General features: G+C 43.5%; 1 protein-coding gene across 1 annotated transcript in view; it reads left to right on the top strand.

The window, feature by feature from the left end:
- Positions 1-12,819, top strand: part of LOC115157499 (SLAM family member 5) — a 218,475-nt gene that overhangs the window by 88,698 nt on the left and 116,958 nt on the right. The gene's annotated exons all lie outside the window — the stretch shown is intronic.

Here is a 12,819-nt window from a genome sequence, read left to right as displayed (position 1 = left end):
GCCTATACTTCCTCTTCCTCTAGTAGGTTTTTAAACCCATAACCGGAAGATTAACACATTCTGTTTGCAATTGTAACATGTTCCATGGCATTTGCAGTGATGACCTGTTTAAAATACATTTGTTCCATGCCATGTGAAATGATAACCTTTTTAAAATACATTTCAAATCTATTTAGGAACTGAAAATGCACTCCAAACTCAGGTGTTTGTGAAATTAATGACAGGGTAGAATGCATTTTTATCATGTTACAAATCAACTTGTGTTACTATATGATTTGTTATTGCGTAATTATAGTATTTCCAGCACGTTTTTAACATGTACATTTCTGGTAGGCAGCCCCTACTAAATTACTGACACCCAAATAGGAGAGCCATGCCTTTCATTAAATAGCAGAAAACAAATAATTCAGTCGACATTCATACCGGTCATAGATTATGGCGCTATTGTCTATATGAATGCAGCTGCCACACATATTGATGTGTATGAATGTGTATATTGATGCGTGTATCGATGTGAATATTGATGTATATTAATGTGTATATTGATGTGTATATTGATGTAAATATTAATGATGTGTATTCGGGGCTCATCTGTGAACGAGACCTTGGTCTCAGCATGACTCCTTGTCAAAATAAAGGATAACTAAAAATATATGATTTTCAAAATACAGAAATACAGCCGGTATGATGCAAAACTCAGCATCATATGATGCAAAACTCAGCATCATATAATGCAAAACTCAGCATACCGACTTTATTTCTGTATTTTTAAAGGTATATATATTTTTTATCCTGTTGAACCAAGGTCTGATCTTGATTGACACCACAGTATAATCACATTGGCTTCATCATCCTCTCAAATCATCTCAATATACTAACAGTCTGAACACATTATCTCCTGTAAACCAAATGAAGGCATTGGATAATATCCTCTAAAGCCAATACTAGGTCTTGACGCATCTCTCTCAACTCAAGTTACCTGACAGGAAGTTCCCCAAAACATTATTTACACATGAAACCCTGGTTACCATAAAGAGTGCAGATGGCCTATCATTTCTAACATACATGAAGGGAACATTTCGGCATTTGCTGTATGATCAGTGAGGAAGTCCATATTGCAAATGTACGGTCCCTTACTAGACGTCCGCGAACGTTTGTTAAATTCGCGGATGGCGTCGGGCCGTGCACCGGGGCCGGATCTTCCGGGAAGTCATCGAACGGAGTCTCTCGGACATTCGGTTTCCGTTTGATACAATTTTCAAATTTTGGTCATTTCTCACTTGTCCCGGATTATACCACAGGAGGGCGAATGGAGGGCACATGGAATCATATTGCAAATGTAACAAACATCACCAATCACGACGTGGCCTTTTCTCCTAAACGGAAAAGACTTCGAAGATGAAACTTGGTGAGCATTGGTTTGGAATAATGGGCAGTTGGCCCCGAACAAGATGGAGTCGAGGCCTCAACGCTTTTTGAATTATGGCCATTTTTCTGTGATTAAAAGTCAAAATTTAAAATAGAGCGCTAATTTGACCGCTTCACGTCAAAGTACATGAGCCTACGGTGTCAGGAAAAAAGAACCAGACATGTATCTATCGTCATTTAACCTGTTATGGCTAGGGGGCAGTATTTTCACGGCCGGATAAAAAACGTACCCGTTTTAATCTGATTATTACTCCTGTCCAGAAACTAGAATATGCATATAATTATTGGCTTTGGATAGAAAACACCCTAAAGTTTCTAAAACTGTTTGAATGGTGTCTGTGAGTATAACAGAACTCATAAGGCAGGCAAAAACCTGAGAAGATTCCAAACAGGAAGTACCCTCTCTGACCATTCCTTGAGCTTCTTGGCTCTGTTTATTGAAAACTTAGGATCTTTGCTGTACCGTGACACTTGCTACGGCTCCCATAGGCTCTCAGAACCCGGGAAAAAGCTGAATGATGTAATTCCAGCCGCTGGCTGAAAAACATTAGCGCCTTTGGTAAGTGCTCTATCAGGGGACCATCAGACTGAGGCTCGTGCACGAGGGGATCCCATGTTTTTATTTTCTCTCTCTTTGAACGTAAACACACTTCCCGGTCGGAATATTATCGCTTTTTTACGAGAAAAATGGCATAAAAATTGATTTTAAACAGCGGTTGACATGCTTCGAAGTACGGTAATGGAATATTTAGATTTTTTTGGTCACGAAACGCGTCAGGCGCGTAATCCTTATTTACCCTTTCGGATAGTGTCTTGAACGCACAAACAAAACGCTGATATTTGGATATAACTATGGATTATTTGGGACCAAACCAACATTTGTTATTGAAGTAGAAGTCCTGGGAGTGCATTCTGACGAAGAACAGCAAAGGTAATAACATTTTTCTTATATTAAATCTGACTTTGGTGAGGGCTAAACTTGGTGGGTGTGTAAATAGCTAGCCCTGTGATGCCGGGCTATCTACTTAGAATATTGCAAAATGTGCTTTCACCGAAAAGCTATTTTAAAATCGGACATAGCGAGTGCATAGAGGAGTTCTGTATCTATAATTCTTAAAATAATTGTTATGTTTTTTGGGGCCAGGGGGCAGTATTTTCACGGCCGGATAAAAAACATACCCGATTTAAACTGGTTACTACTCTTGCCCAGAAATGAGAATATGCATATAATTAGTAGATTTTGATAGAAAACACACTACAGTTTCTAAAACTGTTTGAATGGTGTCTATGAGTATAACAGAACTCATATGGCAGGCCAAAACCTGAGAAGATTCCATACAGGAAGTGCCCTGTCTGACAATTTGTTGTCCTTCTGTTGCATCTCTATCGAAAATACAGCATCTGTGCTGTAACGTGACACTTTCTAAGGCTTCCATTGGCTCTCTAAAGCCGCCAGAAAGTGGAATGGGGTGTCTGCTGTCTCTGGGCAAAGTACAGCAGCTCTGTTTGAGTGGTCAGCCTGGGGACAGTGAGACTGAGATGCGCGTTCACGAGACTTCTCCATTGTTTTCCTTCAGCATAAAAATTGATTTTAAACAGCGTTTGACATGCTTCTAAGTACGGTAATGGAATATTTTGAATATTTTGTCACGAAATGCGCTCGCGCGTTACCATTTGGATAGTTACCTGAATGCATGAACAAAACGGCGGTATTTGGATATAACTATGGATTATTTGGAACCAAAACCACATTTGTTGTTGAAGTAGAAGTCCTGGGAGTGCATTCTGACGAAGAACAGCAAAGGTAATCCAATTTTTCTAATAGTAATTCTGAGTTTAGGTGACCCCGAAGTTGGCGGATGTCAAAATAGCTAGCCGTGATGGCCGAGCTATGTACTCAGAAAATTGCAAAATGTGCTTTCGCCGAAAAGCTATTTTAAAATCAGACATAGCGATTGCATAAAGGAGTTCTGTATCTATAATTCTTAAAATAATTGTTACGTATTTTGTGAACATTAATCGTGAGTAATTTAGTAAATTCACCGGAAGTTTTCGGTGGGTATGCTAGTTCTGAACATGCTAATGTAAAAAGCTGGTTTTTGATATAAATATGAACTTGATTGAACAAAACATGCATGTATTGTATAACATAATGTCCTAGGAGTGTCATCTGATGAAGATCATCAAAGGTTAGTGCTGCATTTAGCTGTGTTTTTGTTTTTTGTGACATATATGCTTGCTTGAAAAATGGCCGTGTGATTATTTGTGGCTATGTACTCTGCTAACATAATCTAATGTTTTGCTTTCACTGTAAAGCCTTTTTGAAATCTGACAATGTGGTTAGATTAACGAGAGTCTAATCTTTCAAATGGTGTAAAATAGTCGTATTTCTTTTCTAGTTTCGATTTTCTATGTTGTTATGTTCTAGTATTTGTATTTCTATGTTGTTTTTTGGGATGATCTCCAATTAGAGGCAGCTGGTCATCGTTGTCTCTAATTGGAGATTATACTTAAGTAGTTTTTTTCATACCTGGGTTTGTGGGACATTGTTTTGAGTTAGTGTATGTTGCACCTCTTCGTCACGGTTTGTTGTTTTGTTATTTAGTTCATTTATATGTCTTGCATAGTTTCACAATGTCACGGTTGTCGTCGGTGAAAGAGGACCAAAATGCAGCAGGTACGTGTATGCTCATTTTGACTTTTATTTAACTATCGAAAGAGCACTCCAAAACAACAAAACACGAAAACGAACGAACAACAAAACAGTCTGGCACAGCCTAGGGCTGAACACAGAACAATCACCCACCAATCACAAACACAAACACACCCTGATATATGAGACTCTCAATCAAAGGCAGATAGACAACACCTGCCTTCAACTGAGAGTCCCAATCCCAATTAACCAACATAGAAACACACTCACCAGACTAGACATAGAAATACATAAACAGACTATAAACCAAAACCCCGGAAATACTAAATCAAACACCCTTAATCAAACACACCACCCTGAACCACATAAAACAAATACCCTCTGTCACGCCCTGACCAAACTACAAAACAATTATCCTTATATACTGGCCAGGACGTGACACACAATTATAATAAAATGTGGAACGATACACACGCTCCACTCCTCCTTCATACGACAACCGTTACAGAATCTCCCACCACCAAAGGACCAAGCAGCGTGGTAAACAGGAATGGACAAGGGAGGAAATATTGGACGGGAAAGGACCCTGGAGACAGGAAGGGGAGTATCGCCGTCCAAAGGAGGAGATTGAAGCAGCGAGAGCAGAATGGCGATATTACAAGGCATTATACCATCAAGGCAAGCACGAGAGGCAGCGGGGAGTTTTGTGGAGTCAAGTTTGGGACCTGAGCCATCTCCTCATGCTTACCGTGGAGAGCCAAGGGGTGAACCAGAGCCAGTCAGGGAGACGAGTGAGGAACTCGACGCAAGATTCCGGAGAGAGGTTTTGGCATTGAGAGCGTTGCAGAGCGGGCGTGCTGAGGAGCGTGACACCAGTCCGGTGTCATATGCACCAGTTTCACGCATCTGGCCTTCAGTGTGCCTCCCCAGTCTGGTACGTCCTGTGTCTCCTCCACGCACTCGCTTTAGGGAGCGTGTGACCTGTCAGGCATCATTTTTTTGCAGTGATACGCACAGTGTCTCCAGTGCGCATTCACAGCCCAGTGCGTCCTGTGCCAGCGCCCCGCCCTTGCCGGGCTAATGTGAGCATCCAGCCAGGACGGATTGTGCCAGCCCTACACTCCATACCTTCAGTGCGCCTCCACAGCCAGGTACACCCTGTGCCTGCTCTTCGCACTCGCCCTGAAGTGCGTGTCACTAGTCTGGGGCCACCTGTTCAGGCTCCACGCACTAGGCCTTCAATGAGTCTCTCCAGTCCGGTGTGTCCTGTTCCTGCTCCCCGCAGTCGCCCTGAGGTGCGTGTTACCAGTCTGGTGCCACCTGTGCCAGCCCCACGCATCAGGCCTCCAGTGCGCCTGCCCAGTCCGGTGTGTCCTGTTCCTGCTCCCCACACTCGCCCTGAGGTGCGTGTTACCAGTCTGGCGCCACCTGTGCCAGCCCCACGCATCAGGCCTCCAGTGCGCCTGCCCAGTCCGGTGTGTCCTGTTCCTGCTCCCCGCACTCGCCCTGAGGTGCGTGTTACCAGTCTGGCGCCACCTTTGCCAGCCCCACGCATCAGGCCTCCAGTGCGCATTCCCAGTCCAGAGCTTCCGGCGACAGTTCCCAGTCCAGAGCTTCCGGCGACAGTTCCCAGTCCAGAGCTTCCGGCGACAGTTCCCAGTCCAGAGCTTCCGGCGACAGTTCCCAGTCCAGAACCTCCTGAGACGGCCTACAGTCCGGAACCTCCTGAGACGGCCTACAGTCCGGAACCTCCTGAGACGGCCTACAGTCCGGAACCTCCTGAGACGGCCTACAGTCCGGAACCTCCTGAGACGGCCTACAGTCCGGAACCTCCTGAGACGGCCTACAGTCCGGAACCTCCTGAGACGGCCTACAGTCCGGAACCTCCTGAGACGGCCTACAGTCCGGAACCTCCTGAGACGGCCTACAGTCCGGAACCTCCTGAGACGGCCTACAGTCCGGAACCTCCTGAGACGGCCTACAGTCCGGAACCTCCTGAGACGGCCTACAGTCCGGAACCTCCTGAGACGGCCTACAGTCCGGAACCTCCTGAGACGGCCTACAGTCTGGAACCTCCTGAGAGGGCCTACAGTCCGGAACCTCCTGAGAGAGCCTACAGTCCAGAGCCTCCAGTGATGTCCTCCAGTCCGGAGCCTCCAGCGACGGTCTGCAGTCCGGAGCCTCCAGCGGCGGTCTGCAGTCCAGAACCTCCAGTGGCGGTCTGCAGTCCAGAACCTTCGGTGATGATCCACGGTCCGGTGACACAAATGCGGAGGGATCAGCGGGCGGAGTGGGGGTTACGCCCCGAACCAGAGCCGCCTCCTGTGCTGGAGGATCCGCAAGATGAGAAGGTTCTTCGTCCTGCACCAGAGCCACTACCGACATTAGTCACCCACCTAACCTTCCCTTTTTGTAGTTTTTGTTGTTGTTGTTGTTTTAGGTTGCGTTTGGAGTCCGCACCTTTGGGGGGGGGGGTACTGTCATGTCCTGACCATAGAAAGCTGTTATTTTCTATGGTAGAGTAGGTCAGGGCGTGACAGGGTTTTTCTAGTTTAGATTTTCTTTGTTGTTATGTTCTAGTTTTTGTATTTCTATGTGTTTTTTTTGGGATTATCTCCAATTAGAGTCAGCTGGTCATTGTTGTCTCTTTATTGGAGATCATACTTAAGTAGTTGTTTTTCATACCTGGGTTTGTGGGAGATTGTTTTGAGTTAGTGTATGTTGCACCTCTTCGTCATGGTTTGTTATTTTGTTATTTAGTTTATTTATATGTCTTGCATAGTTTCACAATTATAATAAAATGTGGAATGATACACATGCTGCGCTTTGGTCCGCTCCTCCTTCATACGACACCCATGACAGCGGAGACCATTACTGAATTTTATTTTGGAGAGGTGGTTCAAGTGATAATAATCATCTATTTTTTTATTTTGTAGAGGTAATTCAGCGACAATTACCCAATACTAGATATTTTGGTTTTGAAGAGGTGGTTCAGCAATAATCTTTTATTTTATTTTGGGTAGTAATGCAGCGACCATTACTGAATACTAGTTAGTTTTGCAGAGGTGATTCAGCGTTAATCATCTATTTTTATTTTGGGTAGTAATGCAGCGACCATTACTGAATACTAGTTAGTTTTGCAGAGGTGATTCAGCGTTAATCATCTATTTTTATTTTGGGTAGTAATGCAGCGACCATTACTGAATACTAGTTATTTTTTATTTTGCAGAGGTAATTCAGCGACAATTACCCAGGCCACCTTGACCTATGGGAGGGTGGTTTATTTTTTATTTTTGTAGAGGTAATTCCATTTGAAATTTACCCAGTGAATGAGTTGAGTTGTTTATGAATAGTGGTAATTCTGTGTGAAATTTACCCAGTGAATGAGTTGAGTTGTTTATGAATAGTGCGTTGTATGTTTCATTGTTTGTTTGTCTGTGGATTATGGCGGGTTTATTGGGTAATGGCCCAATGGTGGAATAAAAAATTAGGAGTAGGACAGAAGTTATTTAAATAAAGGTTGAACATATTTGTTAGTGACAGTTTCCTACCATAGAACAGTATAGGAAATGTACAACCCTTAGTATACCAGTAAAATTATTACAAGGAAGTTCTGTAGAGATTTTCAGAGAAAATTACTTTGTGACGCTATCACCAGGGGGCACTGGTGTATAACATATTACTGTTACTCTACACCCTTAACCTCTCTAGTACATGTGGGACGAACTCGTCCCACCTACGTAACAGCCACTGAAATCCAGTGGCGCGATTTTTGAATCGTTAGAAATGCTATAACTTCAATTTCTCAAACATATGACTATTTCACAGCTATTTAAAGACAAGAATCTCGTTAATCTAACCCCACTGTCCGATTTCAAAAAGGCTTTACAACAAAAGCAAAACATTAGATTATGTCAGCAGAGTGCCCAGCCAGAAAAAATCTGACACCCATTTTTCAAGCTAGCATATCATGTCACATAAACCCAAACCACAGCTAAATGCAGCACTAACCTTTTATAATCTTCATCAGATGACACACCTAGGACATTGTGTTATACAATACATGCATGTCTGTTCAATCAAGTTCATATTTATATCAAAAACCAGCTTTTTACATTAGCATGTGACGTTCAGAAAAAGCATAACCACCGCAAACTTCCGGTGAATTTACTAACAGTTTGCTAAATTACTCACGATAAACGTTCACAAAAAGCATAACAATTATTTTAAGAATTATAGATACATTACCCCTCTATGCACTCGATATGTCCGATTTTAAAATAGCTTTTCGGATGAAGCACATTTTGCAATAATCTAAGTACATAGCCCGGCATTACAGGGCTAGCTATTTAGATACCCACCCAGGTCAGCATCCACCAAAATCACATTTCCTATAAGAAAGATGTTCTTACCTTGCTTGTTCTTCATCAGAATACACTGCCAGGACTTCTACTTCAATAACAAATGTTGGTTTGGTCCCAAATAATCCATCGTTATATCCAAACAGCGACGTTTTGTTCGTGAGTTCTAGAATGCTTCTTCGCGGTGTCGCGCATGGCGCATTGGCGTGTCAAAAATGTCTAAATATTCCATTACCGTACTTCGAAGCATGTCAACCGCTGTTTAAAACCAATTTTTATGCCATTTATGTCATAGAGAAGTGTTAATATTCCGACCGGGAGTATGCATTGAGCCTAAACAGCCGAATAAAATTTCTCCTCAGAAGCGACTCATGCACGCGCATCATTGAAAGGTCCTCCGAGCATCCACTTACAAAAGGCGATAATATATTTCAACCTGAGGTTCCCTCGTAAACCTTCAGTTATTTCGCGGGCTCTGAGAGCCTATTGGAGCCCTGGGAATTGTCACGTTACAGCTAAGATCCTTACTTTTCAATAAAAAGAGGTAAGACGCACGACTCCTTGTCAGACAGGGTACTTCCTGCTTGAAGCCTTGTCAGGTTTTTGCCTGCCATAGGAGTTCTGTTATACTCACAGACACCATTCAAACAGTTTTAGAAAATTCAGAGTGTTTTCTATCCAAACCTGAACAATAATATGCATATTCTAGCTTCTGAGTTGGTGTAGGAGGCAGTTAAAAATGGGAACATATTTTTTCCAAAATTCTCAATACTGCCCCCTATACCAAAGAGGTTAAGATATAATATTAGGAATTGAAGTCTAACATGCTGTTGTCTCTGTGAGGCCCATGTGTGAAATATATTTGAGTTTGGTAGAACCATTTACTATAGCCTGGATTAAGTGAGAGTATAATTAGGATTACAGTATCACCCACTGTTGTTTAACACACACTGAAAGGAGAGAGAAAATTATTTATATAGGCATATTCCTACATATTACACCCACTTTAGGATAACCTTATAGAAATTGGACAACACATTACACGCAAACTATCTAAATAAAGATCCGGAGCACCATGGCACAGTCAAACCAGAATGAGGAGATAGGAGCAATGAAACCTGTACAAGACTAGGTTGGATTTAGTCAAGGACATAATTCAGACAAGAAAGAAGGGGAAGAAGAAAAGTACCCTTGTATCAGAAACTGTGATAGGAATGATGATGCTGGAAGGACATATCTTCATGAACAAGGCTACCAAACTACAGCTAGAGAAAACAAAAGAGTGTGGAAGGAAATAAATGAGTCAGGACAGAGGCAGAATAGAAGTACTCCCCACCGCCCCGCCGCCGTATGAAAATCAGCCCTAAGGACCCCCGGGTGACTATACACAGATCTACCCTCTCATAACACTGACAGAAGAAAATGGAGAAACAACCACGATTATCCACAAGGGGACTCTGATGAAGGAGGTGGATGACACAACAGCAGCAACAAGCAGCATGAGAACAATAGAATTGGATGAAAAAATGAGGCACAGTTCCTGGAGGGAGTTTCCCTCGCCACCCCGTTCCAGGTCTCCGGCAGCCTCTGGAACTGCCGGTCTGCGGACAACAAGGCAGAGTTCATCTCAGCCTATGCTACCCTCCAGTCCCTCGACTTCTTGGCGCTGACGGAAACATGGATTACCACAGAAAAAACTGCTACTCCTACTGCTCTCTCCTCGTCTGACCACGTGTTCTCGCACACCCAAAGAGCATCTGGTCAGCGGGGTGGTGGCACTGGAATCCTCATCTCTTCCAAGTGAACATTCACTCTCTCCCCTGACCCATCTGTCTATCTCCTCATTTGAATTCCATGCTGTCACAATCACTAGCCCATTCAAGCCTCTTACATCTAGACGTTCCGCTAGCGGAACACCTGCTCCAATGTCCAATGATAGGCGTGGCGCGAATTACAAATTCCTCAAAAATCCCAAAACTTCCATTTTTCAAACATATGACAATTTACATCATTTTAACGACAAGACTCTTCTTTATCTAACCACACTGTCCGATTTCAAAAAGGCTTTACAGCGAAAGCAAAACATTAGATTATGTCAGCAGAGTACCCAGCCAGAAATAATCAGACACCCATTTTTCAAGCTAGCATATAATGTCACAAAAAACAAAACGACAGCTAAATGTAGCACTAACCTTTGATGATCTTCATCAGATGACACTCCTAGGACATTATGTTATACAATACATGCATGTTTTGTTCAATCAAGTTCATATTTATATCAAAAACCAGCTTTTTACATTAGCATGTTCAGAACTAGCATTCCCACCGAACACTTCCGGTGAATTTACTAAATTACTCACGATAAACGTTCACAAAAAACATAACTATTATATTAAGAATTATAGATACATAACTCCTCTATGCACTCGCGGTGTCCGATTTTAAAATAGCTTTTCGGCGTAAGCACATTTTGCAATAGTCTGAGTACATAGCTCGGCCATCACGGCTAGCTAATTTGACACCCACCAAGTTTGGGACAACCTAAACACAGAATTACTATTAGAAAAATTGGATTACCTTTGCTGTTCTTCATCAGATTGTACTCCCAGGTCTTCTACTTCAACAACACATTTTGTTTTGGTTACAAATAATCCATAGTTATATGCAAATACCTCCGTTTTGTTTGTGTGTTCAGGTCACTATCCGAAGGGTGACGCGCGAGCGCATTTCATGATAAAAAAATTCAAAATATTCCATTACTGTACTTAGAAGCATGTCAAATGCTGTTTAAAATCAATTTTAATGCTATTTTTCTCATAAAATAGCGATAATATTCCAACCGGGCAATGTTGTATTCATTCGAAGGCTGATAGAAAAAAATGGAGAAGTCTCGTGACCACGCATCTCCAGTCTCACTGTCCCCAGGCTGACCACTCACAAACAGAGCTGCTGTACTTTGCCCAGAGACAGCAGACACCCAATTCCCCTTTCTGGCGGCTTTAGAGAGCCAATGGAAGCCTTAGAAAATGTCACGTTACAGCACAGATGCTGTAATGTCGATAGAGATGCAACCGAAGGACAACAAATTGTCAGACAGGGCACTTCCTGTATGGAATCTTCTCAGGTTTTGGCCTGCCATATGAGTTCTGTTATACTCACAGACACCATTCAAACAGTTTTAGAAACTTTAGAGTGTTTTCAATCCAAGTCTACTAATTATATGCATATTCTAGTTTCTGGGCAAGAGTAGTAACCAGATTAAATCGGGTACTTTTTTTTCACCCGGCCGTGAAAATACTGCCCCCTATCCTAAACAGGTTATGTATTTGACTAAGGTGTATGTAAACTTCCTACTTCGACTGTACCTTCTTCGTCAACACCACGACCAGCTGGCACACCTGGAGACGGCTATGGAAGAGGTTCTTCTCAGTGTACAACATCTCGAACATACCGGAGAGGCGTTGCCTTCAACTAGCCGAGGATACTCTACCATCAGTCGACCCAGCACACCAGCCCAGCACACTAGCCCATTCAGCAACCTGCCCAGGTCAGCGATGCCCATTTGTCCCTCCCGGATAAATATGATGGCACCCCATCTAAATACCGTGGCTTCCTACTACAATGCTCCTTCAACTTTTCGCACCAGATGGGAGTTCCTACCACCGACAGGTCCAAGGTTGCCATGGTTATTTCTCTGCCAACTTGGCGGGCGTTGGAATGGGCCAAGGACATCTGGGAGGGAGGAGCTGGATTCGTATGAGGGGTTCATGGCTCTGTTCAGAGGTATCTTTGATCATCCACAGGGGGCAGAGAGGGGGGTGAGCGCCTACTCCAACTACTGTAGGAGGACCAGACTGCTGCCGAGTACTCACTCATCCTCTGGACAGTAGCAGCATCCAGCGGATGGAATGAGCCGACGCTTCGTACACTATTCAGAAGAGGACTGTGCAAGGAGATTCAGACGGAACTGGCCTGTCGAGACGACAACCTCTCCTTGGACGCACTCATTGTGATGGCCATCCGTCTGGATAACCTTCTTCGGGAGCGTCGGCACTCTCATTGCTTCTCTCTCTCCCTCCCTCAGTGAACCCTTTGGATCAGAATCTGAACCCATGGAGGTAGGGGTCACACGCCTCCCCGCGGCGGAGTGACTCAGACGGAGACAGCTAGGACTTTGTCTCTATTGTGGTCAAGGAGGGCACCAGCTCCAGCAGGGTCCGATATGTCCCAACTCGGGATCCACAAGAGCAGAGGGACGGTCATGTGATCTTTCACCTCCTGGGGCAAGTGTGAGTATCCCCTCTTCATCACTTCCTGCCAAATCCTTTGTTGTGGGTGTTCTGTTTCTACAGCATTAGTGGATTCTGGTGACACGGG

Source organism: Salmo trutta, chromosome 21, assembly GCF_901001165.1.
Source record: "Salmo trutta chromosome 21, fSalTru1.1, whole genome shotgun sequence".
Taxonomy (NCBI): Eukaryota; Metazoa; Chordata; class Actinopteri; order Salmoniformes; family Salmonidae; genus Salmo; species Salmo trutta.
The sequence above is the reverse complement of the archived record's forward strand: the minus strand, read 5'-3'. Positions and strand labels throughout refer to the sequence as shown.